This window comes from Carassius auratus, chromosome 23, assembly GCF_003368295.1.
Source record: "Carassius auratus strain Wakin chromosome 23, ASM336829v1, whole genome shotgun sequence".
Lineage (NCBI taxonomy): Eukaryota > Metazoa > Chordata > Actinopteri > Cypriniformes > Cyprinidae > Carassius > Carassius auratus.
Genome location: NC_039265.1, coordinates 12208579 through 12222779, shown reverse-complemented (window position 1 = coordinate 12222779; position 14201 = coordinate 12208579).

The window sequence follows — 14201 nt, the reverse complement described above, 5'->3', positions numbered from 1 at the left end:
AACTTTTGATATTTCCTTTTATTGTTTCTTTAATTTCTTGAAGGAAAAAGTAATGTATATACTTCTATTTAGAGAAGGCTACTGTTGGATTATTTGGGCTCGTCGCCATACCTGTCTCTCGTTGACTGACTGGCTTGTGTTGTTCCTTGTGTGTCCTGTCCTGTCCGACTATGCGTTATGATGGGTTGTTCGCAATTCATGAGCGTTAGTGATGATGGGTCGTTCGCGAATGAGCGTTAGTGATGATGGATCGACTCGTTCGCGAATGAGCTTTTGATGAGTCGTTCGCGATTCGCGAATGAGCCGACTCTAAGAGCCGGCTCTTTTAGTTGAACTTCGGGAGCTGGCTCGCATATCTGAAGAGCCGACTCAATTTTTTAAATTTAGCCTATAGAAATTAAATAATTATGTAATAAAAATTGAAATATTATAGTCAAAGTCATTTAAAGAGCCGTTTGTGAGCCAAAGAGCCGGCTCTTTTCAGTGAGCTGAGTCAAAAGAGCCGAATTCCCATCACTACTATGCGTGCTTTCGAACACCCGCCCAACTCTACTTATGATTGGCTTACAATGAAATTTTACTCTACCTCAGCCAATCGTCAGCATTTATGCGCTTGTCTCGTGCTCTGCCCACTAACCAAGGAAGAACAGTAAAAAAAAATATTTGCCTCTCGCTCAGAGATCTAGTTGGTCTGATGAAAAAAAAGAACAGCTTCATCATCTGTTATAGTAACGCGCCGCATTTTTTGGCAGTAACGGTAACGGCGTTATTAAGATGAGAAGAGTAATCAATTAGATTACTCGTTACTGGAAAAAGTAATGCCGTTAGTAACGCCGTTATTCCCATCACTGTGTAACACAGAACATTTCCTAAAAATGCATTCAGATATGTTTGTACACGTTTATAGTTCTATGGGGTTTCATGTATAATTGTTTCTTTGACTTTTAGATACGTGTAGTTAAATATTTACCCGCGTTGTGAATCGGTTGTGAGAGGACGTCACCTAGTGACGTCATTTACACGTGCGTTACACGTCCATCATGACCCTCTGTGAAATCCTTGTGGAAAATGCAAAAGCTGTGCTTACACCTTGATTAATACTGCAATATTTAATTAAAGTGCACCAAGTAGTTTTTTAGAGGTTTTAAAGAGGTTGTGATTAGACATCCACTGACGTCTTTCACGTCTCGTCATGGTTTGTGAAAAAATGTCCAAGCAAGACTAGCAGGGAAAAAAATGTATATACAAAGTAAATATATTCACTTTATCTTGTTTAAAAAAATTATAATCACAAAGAGCCCGTGTGGTTAAGTGATTGCAAAGCAATGCTGCAATTTAGTCATTATTTCAACCTGTTTTATGTATTTGTTGTTATTATTTTTTATTGAATCTATGCATATACATGTAAAACAGATATATACCCGGTCACAATTTCGGTCTGAGTTGGATGTAATTGCCAAAACGGTGCTGCCAAGATGTAGACACAAAACATACTGATATATTTCGAGATATTACAAAATCCCGCGATAGGATAGATTATCTCGCGAGATCTCGCTTTCTTCCGGAAGTTCCGGTACATCAATCAGGCAACCACTACGAGGAGGAGAGGACTCGAAGAGGACTCTTGGAGGGAGATTTGTCGATATAAATTACATAAAATCTACTGCTGTGTAAGTACATTTTGTATTATTTGATTAACGTGCTTGAGTTTTACTTGTTTGACACGAAGGAACCGAGAGAAATGATGCCCACGTTGTCAACTGAAATTCACTGAGTTTGGCTAAAATTAGCTAACGTTAGAAAGCTAAAAGTTACTTATATTGATGTAATTTTTATTGGTACGCTTTAATTATTCAGGGGACATCACAGCCCTCCTGTCTTATCAGAAATGTCCTGTTCATTTTCTCACAGTTACACTGTGAGTGTTTCTCAAGGGCATCACATTAAAGCATAACACCTTTTGTACAATACAAATAAAATCTAATGCTTGTTGATTACCTTTTTACTAATGTTTCATTCATGATTCATTCATCTTGGTTCAAGGTTTTTTTTTTTAGCTGTAGACCACAAAGATATTTTGAAAATAAGTGCATGTCATTTATCTCAAATGTTTTATTTTATTTATTTTAAAATACATGTATTCTCTTGCCTCAGATGCTGTGAAGAGGTGGAGACTCTGAATGGGATGCAGCGATGACAGAACACCTGAAGCTCGCTCCAGGAAGAGATGGGGGTGGAGGTTACAAGAAATGAGCCAAACTTCTGTAGTTTGTTTAAGGGATAGTTAATCCAAAAATGAAAATAGTCATAATTTTCTCACCCTCATGTTACGATCATAATAATTTTTCCTACAATGGCAGTTAATGGATTGTGAGATCTGCTTGGTTACTAACATTCTTCCAAATATCTTCTTCCAAAAGAAACCATCTTTTAACATTCTAGTAGAAAACACGTGAACGCATTCTCAGAAATGTAATATTTGAATTAATGTTGGTTCTATACACTTTAAAAATAATTTACACCACTTTGATTTTATAAATAGCAATGATTTCAAACATATTTTATGATGAGGGTCTTACGTTTTATGATTTTCTTGTCACATGACAACAATGGCTCCTGCAAGGTGTTTATGCCACATGTTCAAATATATATAATATTCTTAATATTATATGATTAAAGTATTTAAAAATAAATGCAATTAATATTGATTTATATTATTATTATATATTAAAAACATTAATAAAGTCAAAACTCAAAAATGTCTATTTGCGTTTGTTTAAGATTGAGTATTTCAGCACTTTTTATTCAGTGATAACCCTCATTAAATCATATTTCTAATGAAAATGCTAGGCCTGTAAACTTATTTCAGAAATCCAAAATAGATACAAAGATTACATTGAAAAACATATTTTTAAATAGATTATCATCTTGAAGATTCTTATTTGTCATTGTCCCAGTAAGGCAAACATGAAAACAATATGGTCAGAACACAGAAAGGTATACAGGTTTGAAACATGAGGGTGAGTAAATGACAGAATTTTCATTTTTGGGTAAACTATCCCTTTATATAATAATTCAGTATTTTGTAATTAGTATTTTAGTTTGGTTAACAGATGCTAAACTGTTCATAAACAATAAAATGTGCTAAATCAGAACATGCTTCTTTTTTTGCATGTCAACAAATAATGTGTTATTGTTAGTGATGTACACGTGATTAAGATGTTTTATGGACGTTCATGTCTGACTGGACCGATCTTGAACTTTTGTCAAGATGTTTTAAACCTCAAGACGTAATTGATTGCCTTTCACTATGTGACACAGTGGGTGTGTGATTATTTTATATGCAGGCTTATATATACATACACTTAAACTATGCAGCAACGCATTTAAAAATCCAGAAGACAACGACGTCCAGAAGACGTCGGTTCAACTTTCATTTTGGAACTATTTTTCAACCATGACGGGACGTCTCGGATGGACGTCTTTTCAACGGTCAAAAGACGTCCGAATGTTTTCTGGGTATACTGTCACTAAGTTATCTCTCTCTCTCTCTCTCTCTCTCTCTCTCTCTCTCTCTCTCTCTCTCTCTCTCTCTGTGTGTGTGTTGTTAGCATACACAAAGTCATAAATGTTTAAAAGTATATTAACGTGTTTGTGACATACACAGCTGCTGACTTGATGACCATCATCAATAACTTAATTGTACAGTGGAGTAAGGTAAGTGAACGTTTATCAATTACACATTAGAAAAGGAGGAAGCTGGAACTTGGAAGAGAAAAACGCCTTAAATCCAGGTATGCGTAATTATTAGGCAGATTTTCCTTTACAGATAAAACATGACAAAAATATTATATACCACTTGTAAAAGATTAAATGCTAAATTAATAGTTAAGACTGTAAAATACCAAAAAATATGATCAGAAATCAACTTGCTTCTTAATTCTGCACAGTGTAAGGTAAGGTAAAGGTAAGATTTGGTGTACATTAAGTCTAATCAATGAATAATGTAGGTAAACGTCAAGTGTAATAATAATGAATGATTCTGAAATAAGACAACTGTGAAAACTTTGAAATGTATTTTAGGTTTGTCATGTTCTGTACAGGGCTGAGGACCTGTAAACTGCTCATCTGGGATCCATCACAGCAAGTTACATGTGCCACACAATCAGCAATTCTGTATATTAGGTAATTGGGGTGGGATGTAGAGGGTGTGGGTGAAGACTGTAACTATATTAAATTAGTTGTTTTAAATCAGTTGTGTTAAACTAGAGACAGACTGTGATTTGTGTTTTAGAACATGGATAATTTAATATAAGATATGTATATCCAGTCGCCTTCCTGTCCATGAAATGGTACGAACACACATAAGAGCGCTTGGATGGGCGCTTTAAATTTAGCGCCTTCATCCCGCTCCGAACTCCCGAAATGACTCAAATGATTCGCGAACCCGCTTTGAACTCCCGAACTTATTCAAATGAATCGCGAACCCGCTTTGAACTCCCGAACTGACTCAAATGATTCGCGAACCCGCTTTGAACTCCCGAACTTATTCAAATGATTCGCGAACCTGCTCCGAACTCACAAACTGACTCAAATGATTCACAATCTGAAGTTCCCATCCAAATTAAATGACACCGCCAGCACTACTATTGGCTTAATTCTCTAATTTTATAACATTTACTGAAATTAAGGTACAAAAAGTATGTTGTTAACAAATAAAATATCAATATTTCCATTCCGAACTACTTACCACATCGAAACATCCAGGAACATAACCAGGTGAGCAGATCACTCTCTCACTATTTGATTACTCTAGTCTTTATCCACTCATCATCATAATCATCATCCACCAATCAGAACACACGAGAACTCTGACCACAGCTGCACAAGATCTCCCGGTTCTTACTTCTGGAGACTCGCACTAAACGGTTCATTTGAATCAGTGAGTGGTCGACTCCAGAACAGCTGCAATCGGATCATTCTAATTCCTAAACGAATCGTTTGGTGCTATTTGCAATCCGATTAAAGTTTATTTTGAAAAGACTCAGTTTGTTCATAATGAATCAGACACCGCTTGGAGCACGTGATATATTATAGGGAGTAACGATATGTTTTATGAAATGTAGTGATGAAGTTAAAAGTACGATTTTATGCTTTGGAATGTAGTGAAGTAAAAGTGAAAGTTACTCAAAATAAAACGACTCAAGTAAAGTACAGATACTTGAAAAATGTACTTAAGTACAGTAACGAAGTAAAGCTACTCCGTTACTGTCCACCACTGCCTACACACTAATGGCCCACAATAATAAACATGTTAAATACTCATCTGAGGAGGAATATAATTTACATAAGGGGATATAATTTTATATGCAATATTACCTTTTCTTTTCATCATCATCTTTAAGAGTTCATGATCATTTCTGTTCAACTTTCTCAGTTGATAAATCTGAATCAACTGAGTCACGAACAGGCTCCGAAGTACCGATCTGAATCAACCGAGTCGCGAACAGGCTCCGAAGTGCCGATCTGAATCAACCGAGTCGCGAACAGGCTCCGTAGTGCCGATCTGAATCAACTGAGTCACGAACAGACTCCGAAGCGCCGATCTGAATCAACCGAGTCGCGAACAGACTCCGAAGTCCTGATCTGAAAACTTTGACTAACCAATGTAAAAAATAAATGCATTTTAATATAGTAAAAATAATTGAGATTGATCTTCCTCTATATTATATTAACAGCCTAACTTTTAACGAGCAATGCACCATAAGATCACTTTTATACTATAAACAAAACACTATATTTCAGCCTAAATTAATAACCTCAATGTAAAAAAATGTAGAATACCAAATTCATTCAACACGTTATTAAATCATAATTATAGTTTTTAAACACTTGACAGGAACTTTCAGAGCTGATTTCAAAGTTACTGCGTTTATAAAACAACTCTATGAAAGACTCCGATCAAGTATCTAAAAATAAATCGCTATAGTAAAAGAGAAATAATAAGAGGAGTGAAGTTTCCTACCGTTCTGCTGTGTTTGGTCCTCACGCGCGTCTGACGCTCCGCGGCGCGTCTCCGCCCCTCACACGCGCGTTAACAGCGCTAAATTAATCATCTGTGATAATTATTATACATTTACTTCATTGTCAGCTTCAGGTACTTCATTTATTATTGTTCAAGGAACTGTTTGAAACAAAAAAAAGGTTGTATTTCAGTGTCTCTGCAGGGGATTATAGAGCAACAGCGCCACCTGCTGTCGACACGCGGCTATTTGTAGTGATGCTACAGTCAAAAATCAGTAATAATTCAAACTTATCAAAATAAAATATATAAAATAATAGTTTCTATTTTAACATCCTTTAAAATATCATTTATTTCTGTGATGTGCAGCTGTATTTTCAGCATCATTCATCCAGTCTTCAGTGTCACATGATCTTCAGAAATCATTAAAATATGATGATTTATTATTAGAATTAATAATAGTTGTGATGAAAAATATTATTTTGGAATCTGCGATACCTTTTTCAGGATTTTTTGATGTATACTTTTTTTTAAAAGAACAGCGTTTATTCTAAATATGAATCTCTTCTTACAATATTAATCTTTGATCCACTTATCAATTTAATACATTCTAAAAGAGTTATAAACTTTTGAACTCTAGTGTTTATTGTTAGAAAAGACTTCTATTTTAAATAAATGCTCTTCTTTTTAACATTTCATTCATCAAATAATCCTGAAAGAAGTATCACAGTTCAGCAGCACAACTCTGATAATAAATCAGTAATGGAGTAATGATGCTGAAAATCACAGAAATAAAATAGATTTTAATGTATATTAAAATAGAAATATACTTTTTACTTCATAATAATATATATTTTTTTAAATCCTGTATTTTTGATGATTAAAAGAAACATGATGATTGATGATTAATGATTAAAAGAAAACAAACAAACATAAAAAATCATTCTGATCCCAAACTCTGACCAGTGTGTGTGTGTGTGTGTGTGTGTGTGTGTGTGTGTGTGTAGCACTTACACACTAATCCCCACAATAATAAAGATGTTAAATACTCATCTGAGGAGGAAACAATGTTGCATCATAATGAAAGGATGTGTGACGTACACTTTTCTGTAAACTGAGTCAAACATTTTTTCACTGATTTAGAGTAGAGTAAGAATATTTAGGGGAGACCGGGGATGGTTGTAACACGGGGAGAGTTGTAACACTACCAATTCCATGAATCAGGGGCAAGATAGGAGTCATGTGACAATTTCAGTTTCATCAGGCTTCCTTTACAATCCCACATGGAGGTTTTCCAGTCTGTGTTGCTATCTCTCCTTAAGCTACAGCAGAAAATCTAATTCTGAGGTCAGAAAGTAAAAAAAATTAACAAGATAATATTTTGTTTAGTACTTCTACCGTTGTAGATAATGTTGTATGAGTTATATCAGGTCAAACTGTAGTTTCTCTAGTAAAGAATGGTGTATCAACCTTCTGCCAATTTCAAAGCACCATGCTAATACAGCTTGCTAAACATTGGGTGACAGTGAAGGGGTAGGTTGTAACACGTGTTTTGAAAGTGTTACAACCATCCCCTTACATACAACCAAGAACATTTTTGTGATTTTAACAATTCTACAGAATTACTAGAACTTGTGACTGGTAAAGAATGCATTTAATTTGTTCATTCTCTGGAGTATGGATAAACATACGTCAGTTAATTTGCTCACACACACACACACAAACACACACACACATTTTGTGAAAAGTGGGGACATCCCATAGGTGTAATGGTTTTTATACTGTGCAAACTGTATATTCTATGTCCCTTCACCAACCCTACACCTAACCCTAACCCTCACAGGAAACTTTGAGCATTTTTACTTTCTCAAAAAAACTCATTCTGTATGATTTATAAGTGTTTTGAAAAATGGGGACATGGGTTATGTCCTCATAAGAACCCTCTCCTTGTAATACCTGTGTCATACCCATGTCATTATACAGAGTTGTGTCCTGATATGACACAAAAACAAGAACACACACACACACACACACACATGAATGTGCACGTACAGACATGCACACACACAAAGGCACACATGCACAAAAACACACAATATGCTCATACACTCCCCATATTCACACATATTTATTGTTGCAGTCATTCATTTAAAATAAAACTGTTTTTGTGTCAAATCACTTGGAGTACCCTTAGTTTTTGTATATTTTGTCTACCTGTTACAACTTACCCCAGTATGTGTTACAACCTACCCCAGTAGTGGGGTAGGTTGTAACAAAGGACCACCTTGTATTTGTCATCATCTCACAAAGTCTGTGATATAGTTGAATACATTTAAATTGTTGCCATTTGTAGTATAAACATGTGGGTACTTTGCCTAGAAGTTTTAGACTTGTAGCCAAAAGAAAAAGGTAATTTTAGGCGTTGAAGAAAAAAGTGTTACAACCGTCCCCGGTCTCCCCCTACTGTATTGCGCAAGTTAGTTCATACTTAGATATAATTTTATATGCAATATTACCTTTTCTTTTCATCATCATCTTTAAGAGTTTATAATAATTTCTGTTCAATTTTATTTCTCAGTTGATAAATCCATCCACAATTCATAAAACACAACACATGCAACTGAGGTACAAGAAGGCTTGACTTCCAAAAGTCATTGAAATCCTTTAAAAATCAAATCGAGAGGTTAAAAAGCCTCAGGTCCAAATATTCACTTATCACTAATTAACTGTTGGACAAACATTTCCTGCTCCGATGTCCAGATCTGAATTTTAACAAAAAATCACAAACAGTCTCCGAAGCGCCGATCTGAATCAACCGAGTCGCGAACAGACTCCGAAGCGCCGATCTGAATCAACCGAGTCGCGAACAGGCTCCGAAGTGCCGATCTGAATCAACGGAGTCGCGAACAGGCTCCGAAGTGCCGATCTGAATCAACAGAGTCGCGAACATGCTCCCAATTCCCGATCTGAATCAAACGATACATCCTAAAATAGTTCTATAATTTTTTAGAAAGAAAGAATAAATTTTACTGACCCCAAACTTTTGAACTCTAGTGTTTATTGTTCGAAAAGACTTCTATTTTAAATAAATTCTCTTCTTTTTAACTTTTCATTCATCAAAGAATCCTGAAAGAATATCACAGTTTCAGCAGCACAACTCTGATAATAAATCATGATATTAGAATGATTTCTGAAGATCATGTGACACTGAAGACTGGAGGAATGATGCTGAAAATCACAGAAATAAAATAGATTTTAATGTTTATTAAAATATAAAATTTTGTTTTACTTTATAATAATATTTAACTTTTTTTCTCTGTATTTTTGATCAAATAGATGCAGTTTTGATGAGTAAACTCCTTTAAAAAAAAAAAAACATAAAAAATCATTCTGATCCCAAACTCTGACTGGTGTGTGTGTGTGTGTGTGTGTGTGTGTGTGTAACACTTACACACTAATCCCCACAATAATAAAGATGTTAAATACTCATCTGAGGAGGAAACAATGTTGCACCATAATGAAAGATGTGTGACTTACACTTTTCTGTAAACTGAGTCAAACATTTTTTCACTGATTTAGGTTAGACTAAGAATATTTACTGTATTGCGCAAGTTAGTTCATACTTAGATATAATTTTATATGCAATATTAACTTTTCTTTTCATCATCATCTTTAATAGTTCATGATCATTTCTGTTCAACTTTATTTCTCAGTTGATAATTCCATCCACAATTCATAAAACACAACACATGCAACTGAGGTACAAGAAGGCTTGACTTCCAAAAGTCATTGAAATCATTTAAAAATCAAACTTATCGACAGGTTAAAAAAAAAGACTCACGTCAAATATTCATTAATCACCAATGAACTGTTTGACAAACACATTTTATTTTACATTTTCACAATCGTTCAACAAATCCAGTGGGGAAAAAATAAATAAATTAATAATAAAAATAATAATAAAAGAATCAAAGACTGCTCCTATTTAAGTTGTTTTTTCCTTTTTTTTTCGGGACCATAATTCTGATAAGCTGAAAAGGGCCTGAGTCCCGTGCAGGGCTCTACTCAACAGTTCTGATCTGAATCAAATAACTCGCACTTCCTAGTCCTATGTCCAGATCTGAATAAAAAATAAAAAAAATCATAAACAGGCTCCAAAGTCCCGATCTGAATAAACAGAATCGCGAAAATGCTCAGAGGAACCAATCTGAATCAACCGAGTCGCGAACAGGCTCCGAAGTGGCGATCCGAATCCACGGAGTCGCGAACAAGCTCCGAAGTGCCGATCTGAATCAAAAGAGTCACGAACATGCTCCGAAGTGCCGATCCAAATCAACGGAGTCGCGAACAGGCTCTGAAGTGCCGATCTGAATCAACCGAGTCGCGAACAGGCTCCGAAGTGCCGATCTGAATCAACGAGTCGCGAACAGGCTCCGAAGTGCAGATCCGAATCAACGGAGTCGCGAACATGCTCCGAAGTGCCGATCTGAATCAAAAGAGTTGCGAACATGCTCCGAAGTGCTGATCCGAATCAACGGAGTCGCGAACAGGCTCTGAAGTGCCGATCTGAATCAACGGAGTCGCGAACAGGCTCCGAAGTGCCGATCTGAATCAACCGAGTCGCGAACAGGCTCCGAAGTGCCGATCTGAATCAACGGAGTCGCGAACAGGCTCCGAAGCGCCGATCTGAATCAACGGAGTCGCGAACAGGCTCCGAAGTGCCGATCCGAATCAACGGAGTCGCGAACAGGCTCCGAAGTGCCGATCTGAATCAACCGAGTCGCGAACAGGCTCCGAAGTGCCGATCTGAATCAACCAAGTCGCGAACAGGCTCCGAAGTGCCGATCTGAATCAACGGAGTCGCGAACAGGCTCCGAAGCGCCGATCTGAATCAACGGAGTCGCGAACAGGCTCCGAAGTGCCGATCTGAATCAACCGAGTCGCGAACAGGCTCCGAAGTGCCGATCTGAATCAATGGACTCGCGAACAGGCTCCGAAGCGCCGATCTGAATCAACCGAGTCGCAAACAGGCTCCGAAGTCCCGATCTGAACACTTCGACTAACGAATGTAAAAAATAAATGCATTTTAATATAGTAGAAATAATTACGATTGATCTTCCTCTATATTATATTAACAGCCTAACTTTTAACGAGCAATGCACCATAAGATCACTTTTATACTATAAACAAAACACTATATTTCAGCCTAAATTAATAACCTCAATGTAAAAAAATTTAGAATACCAAATTCATTCAACACGTTATTAAATCATAATTAGTTTTTAAACACTTGACAGGAACTTTCAGAGCTGATTTCAAAGTTACTGCGTTTATAAAACAACTCTATGAAAGACTCCGATCAAGTATCTAAAAATAAATCGCTATAGTAAAAGAGAAATAATAAGAGGAGTGAAGTTTCCTACCGTTCTGCTGTGTTTGGTCCTCACGCGCGTCTGACGCTCCGCGTCTCCGCCCCTCACACGCGCGTTAACAGCGCTAAATTAATCATCTGTGATAATTATTATACATTTACTTCATTGTCAGCTTCAGGTACTTCATTTATTATTGTTCAAGGAACTGTTTGAAACAAAAAAAAGGTTGTATTTCAGTGTCTCTGCAGGGGATTATAGAGCAACAGCGCCACCTGCTGTCGACACGCGGCTATTTGTAGTGATGCTACAGTCAAAAATCAGTAATAATTCAAACTTATCAAAATAAAATATATAAAATAATAGTTTCTATTTTAACATCCTTTAAAATATCATTTATTTCTGTGATGTGCAGCTGTATTTTCAGCATCATTCATCCAGTCTTCAGTGTCACATGATCTTCAGAAATCATTAAAATATGATGATTTATTATTAGAATTAATAATAGTTGTGATGAAAAATATTATTTTGGAATCTGCGATACCTTTTTCAGGATTTTTTGATGTATACTTTTTTTTAAAAGAACAGCGTTTATTCTAAATATGAATCTCTTCTTACAATATTAATCTTTGATCCACTTATCAATTTAATACATTCTAAAAGAGTTATAAACTTTTGAACTCTAGTGTTTATTGTTAGAAAAGACTTCTATTTTAAATAAATGCTCTTCTTTTTAACATTTCATTCATCAAATAATCCTGAAAGAAGTATCACAGTTCAGCAGCACAACTCTGATAATAAATCAGTAATGGAGTAATGATGCTGAAAATCACAGAAATAAAATAGATTTTAATGTATATTAAAATAGAAATATACTTTTTACTTCATAATAATATTAATTTTTGTAAATCCTGTATTTTTGATGATTAATAGAAACATGATGATTGATGATTAATGATTAAAAGAAAACAAACAAACATAAAAAATCATTCTGATCCCAAACTCTGACCAGTGTGTGTGTGTGTGTGTGTGTGTGTGTGTAGCACTTACACACTAATCCCCACAATAATAAAGATGTTAAATACTCATCTGAGGAGGAAACAATGTTGCATCATAATGAAAGGATGTGTGACGTACACTTTTCTGTAAACTGAGTCAAACATTTTTTCACTGATTTAGAGTAGAGTAAGAATATTTACTGTATTGCGCAAGTTAGTTCATACTTAGATATAATTTTATATGCAATATTACCTTTTCTTTTCATCATCATCTTTAAGAGTTTATAATAATTTCTGTTCAATTTTATTTCTCAGTTGATAAATCCATCCACAATTCATAAAACACAACACATGCAACTGAGGTACAAGAAGGCTTGACTTCCAAAAGTCATTGAAATCCTTTAAAAATCAAATCGAGAGGTTAAAAAGCCTCAGGTCCAAATATTCACTTATCACTAATTAACTGTTGGACAAACATTTCCTGCTCCGATGTCCAGATCTGAATTTTAACAAAAAATCACAAACAGTCTCCAAAGTGCCGATCTGAATCAACCGAGTCGCGAACAGGCTCCGAAGCGCCGATCTGAATCAACCGAGTCGCGAACAGGCTCCGAAGTGCCGATCTGAAACAACCGAGTCGCGAACAGGCTCCGAAGTGCCGATCTGAATCAACGGAGTCGCGAACAGGCTCCGAAGTGCCGATCTGAATCAACAGAGTCGCGAACATGCTCCCAATTCCCGATCTGAATCAAACGATACATCCTAAAATAGTTCTATAATTTTTTAGAAAGAAAGAATAAATTTTACTGACCCCAAACTTTTGAACTCTAGTGTTTATTGTTCGAAAAGACTTCTATTTTAAATAAATTCTCTTCTTTTTAACTTTTCATTCATCAAAGAATCCTGAAAGAATATCACAGTTTCAGCAGCACAACTCTGATAATAAATCATGATATTAGAATGATTTCTGAAGATCATGTGACACTGAAGACTGGAGGAATGATGCTGAAAATCACAGAAATAAAATAGATTTTAATGTTTATTAAAATATAAAATTTTGTTTTACTTTATAATAATATTTAACTTTTTTTCTCTGTATTTTTGATCAAATAGATGCAGTTTTGATGAGTAAACTCCTTTAAAAAAAAAAAAAAAACATAAAAAATCATTCTGATCCCAAACTCTGACTGGTGTGTGTATGTGTGTGTGTGTGTGTGTGTAACACTTACACACTAATCCCCACAATAATAAAGATGTTAAATACTCATCTGAGGAGGAAACAATGTTGCATCATAATGAAAGATGTGTGACTTACACTTTTCTGTAAACTGAACCAAACATTTTTTCACTGATTTAGGGAAGAGTAAGAATATTTACTGTATTGCGCAAGTTAGTTCATACTTAGATATAATTTTATATGCAATATTAACTTTTCTTTTCATCATCATCTTTAATAGTTCATGATCATTTCTGTTCAACTTTATTTCTCAGTTGATAATTACATCCACAATTCATAAAACACAACACATGCAACTGAGGTACAAGAAGGCTTGACTTCCAAAAGTCATTGAAATCATTTAAAAATCAAACTTATCGACAGGTTAAAAAAAAAGCCTCACGTCAAATATTCATTAATCACCAATGAACTCTTTGACAAACACATTTTATTTTACATTTTCACAATCGTTCAACAAATCCAGTGGGGAAAAAATAAATCAATTAATAATAAAAATAATAATAAAAGAATCAAAGAATGCTCCTATTTAAGTTGTTTTTTTCCTTTTTTTTTCGGGACCATAATTCTGATAAGCT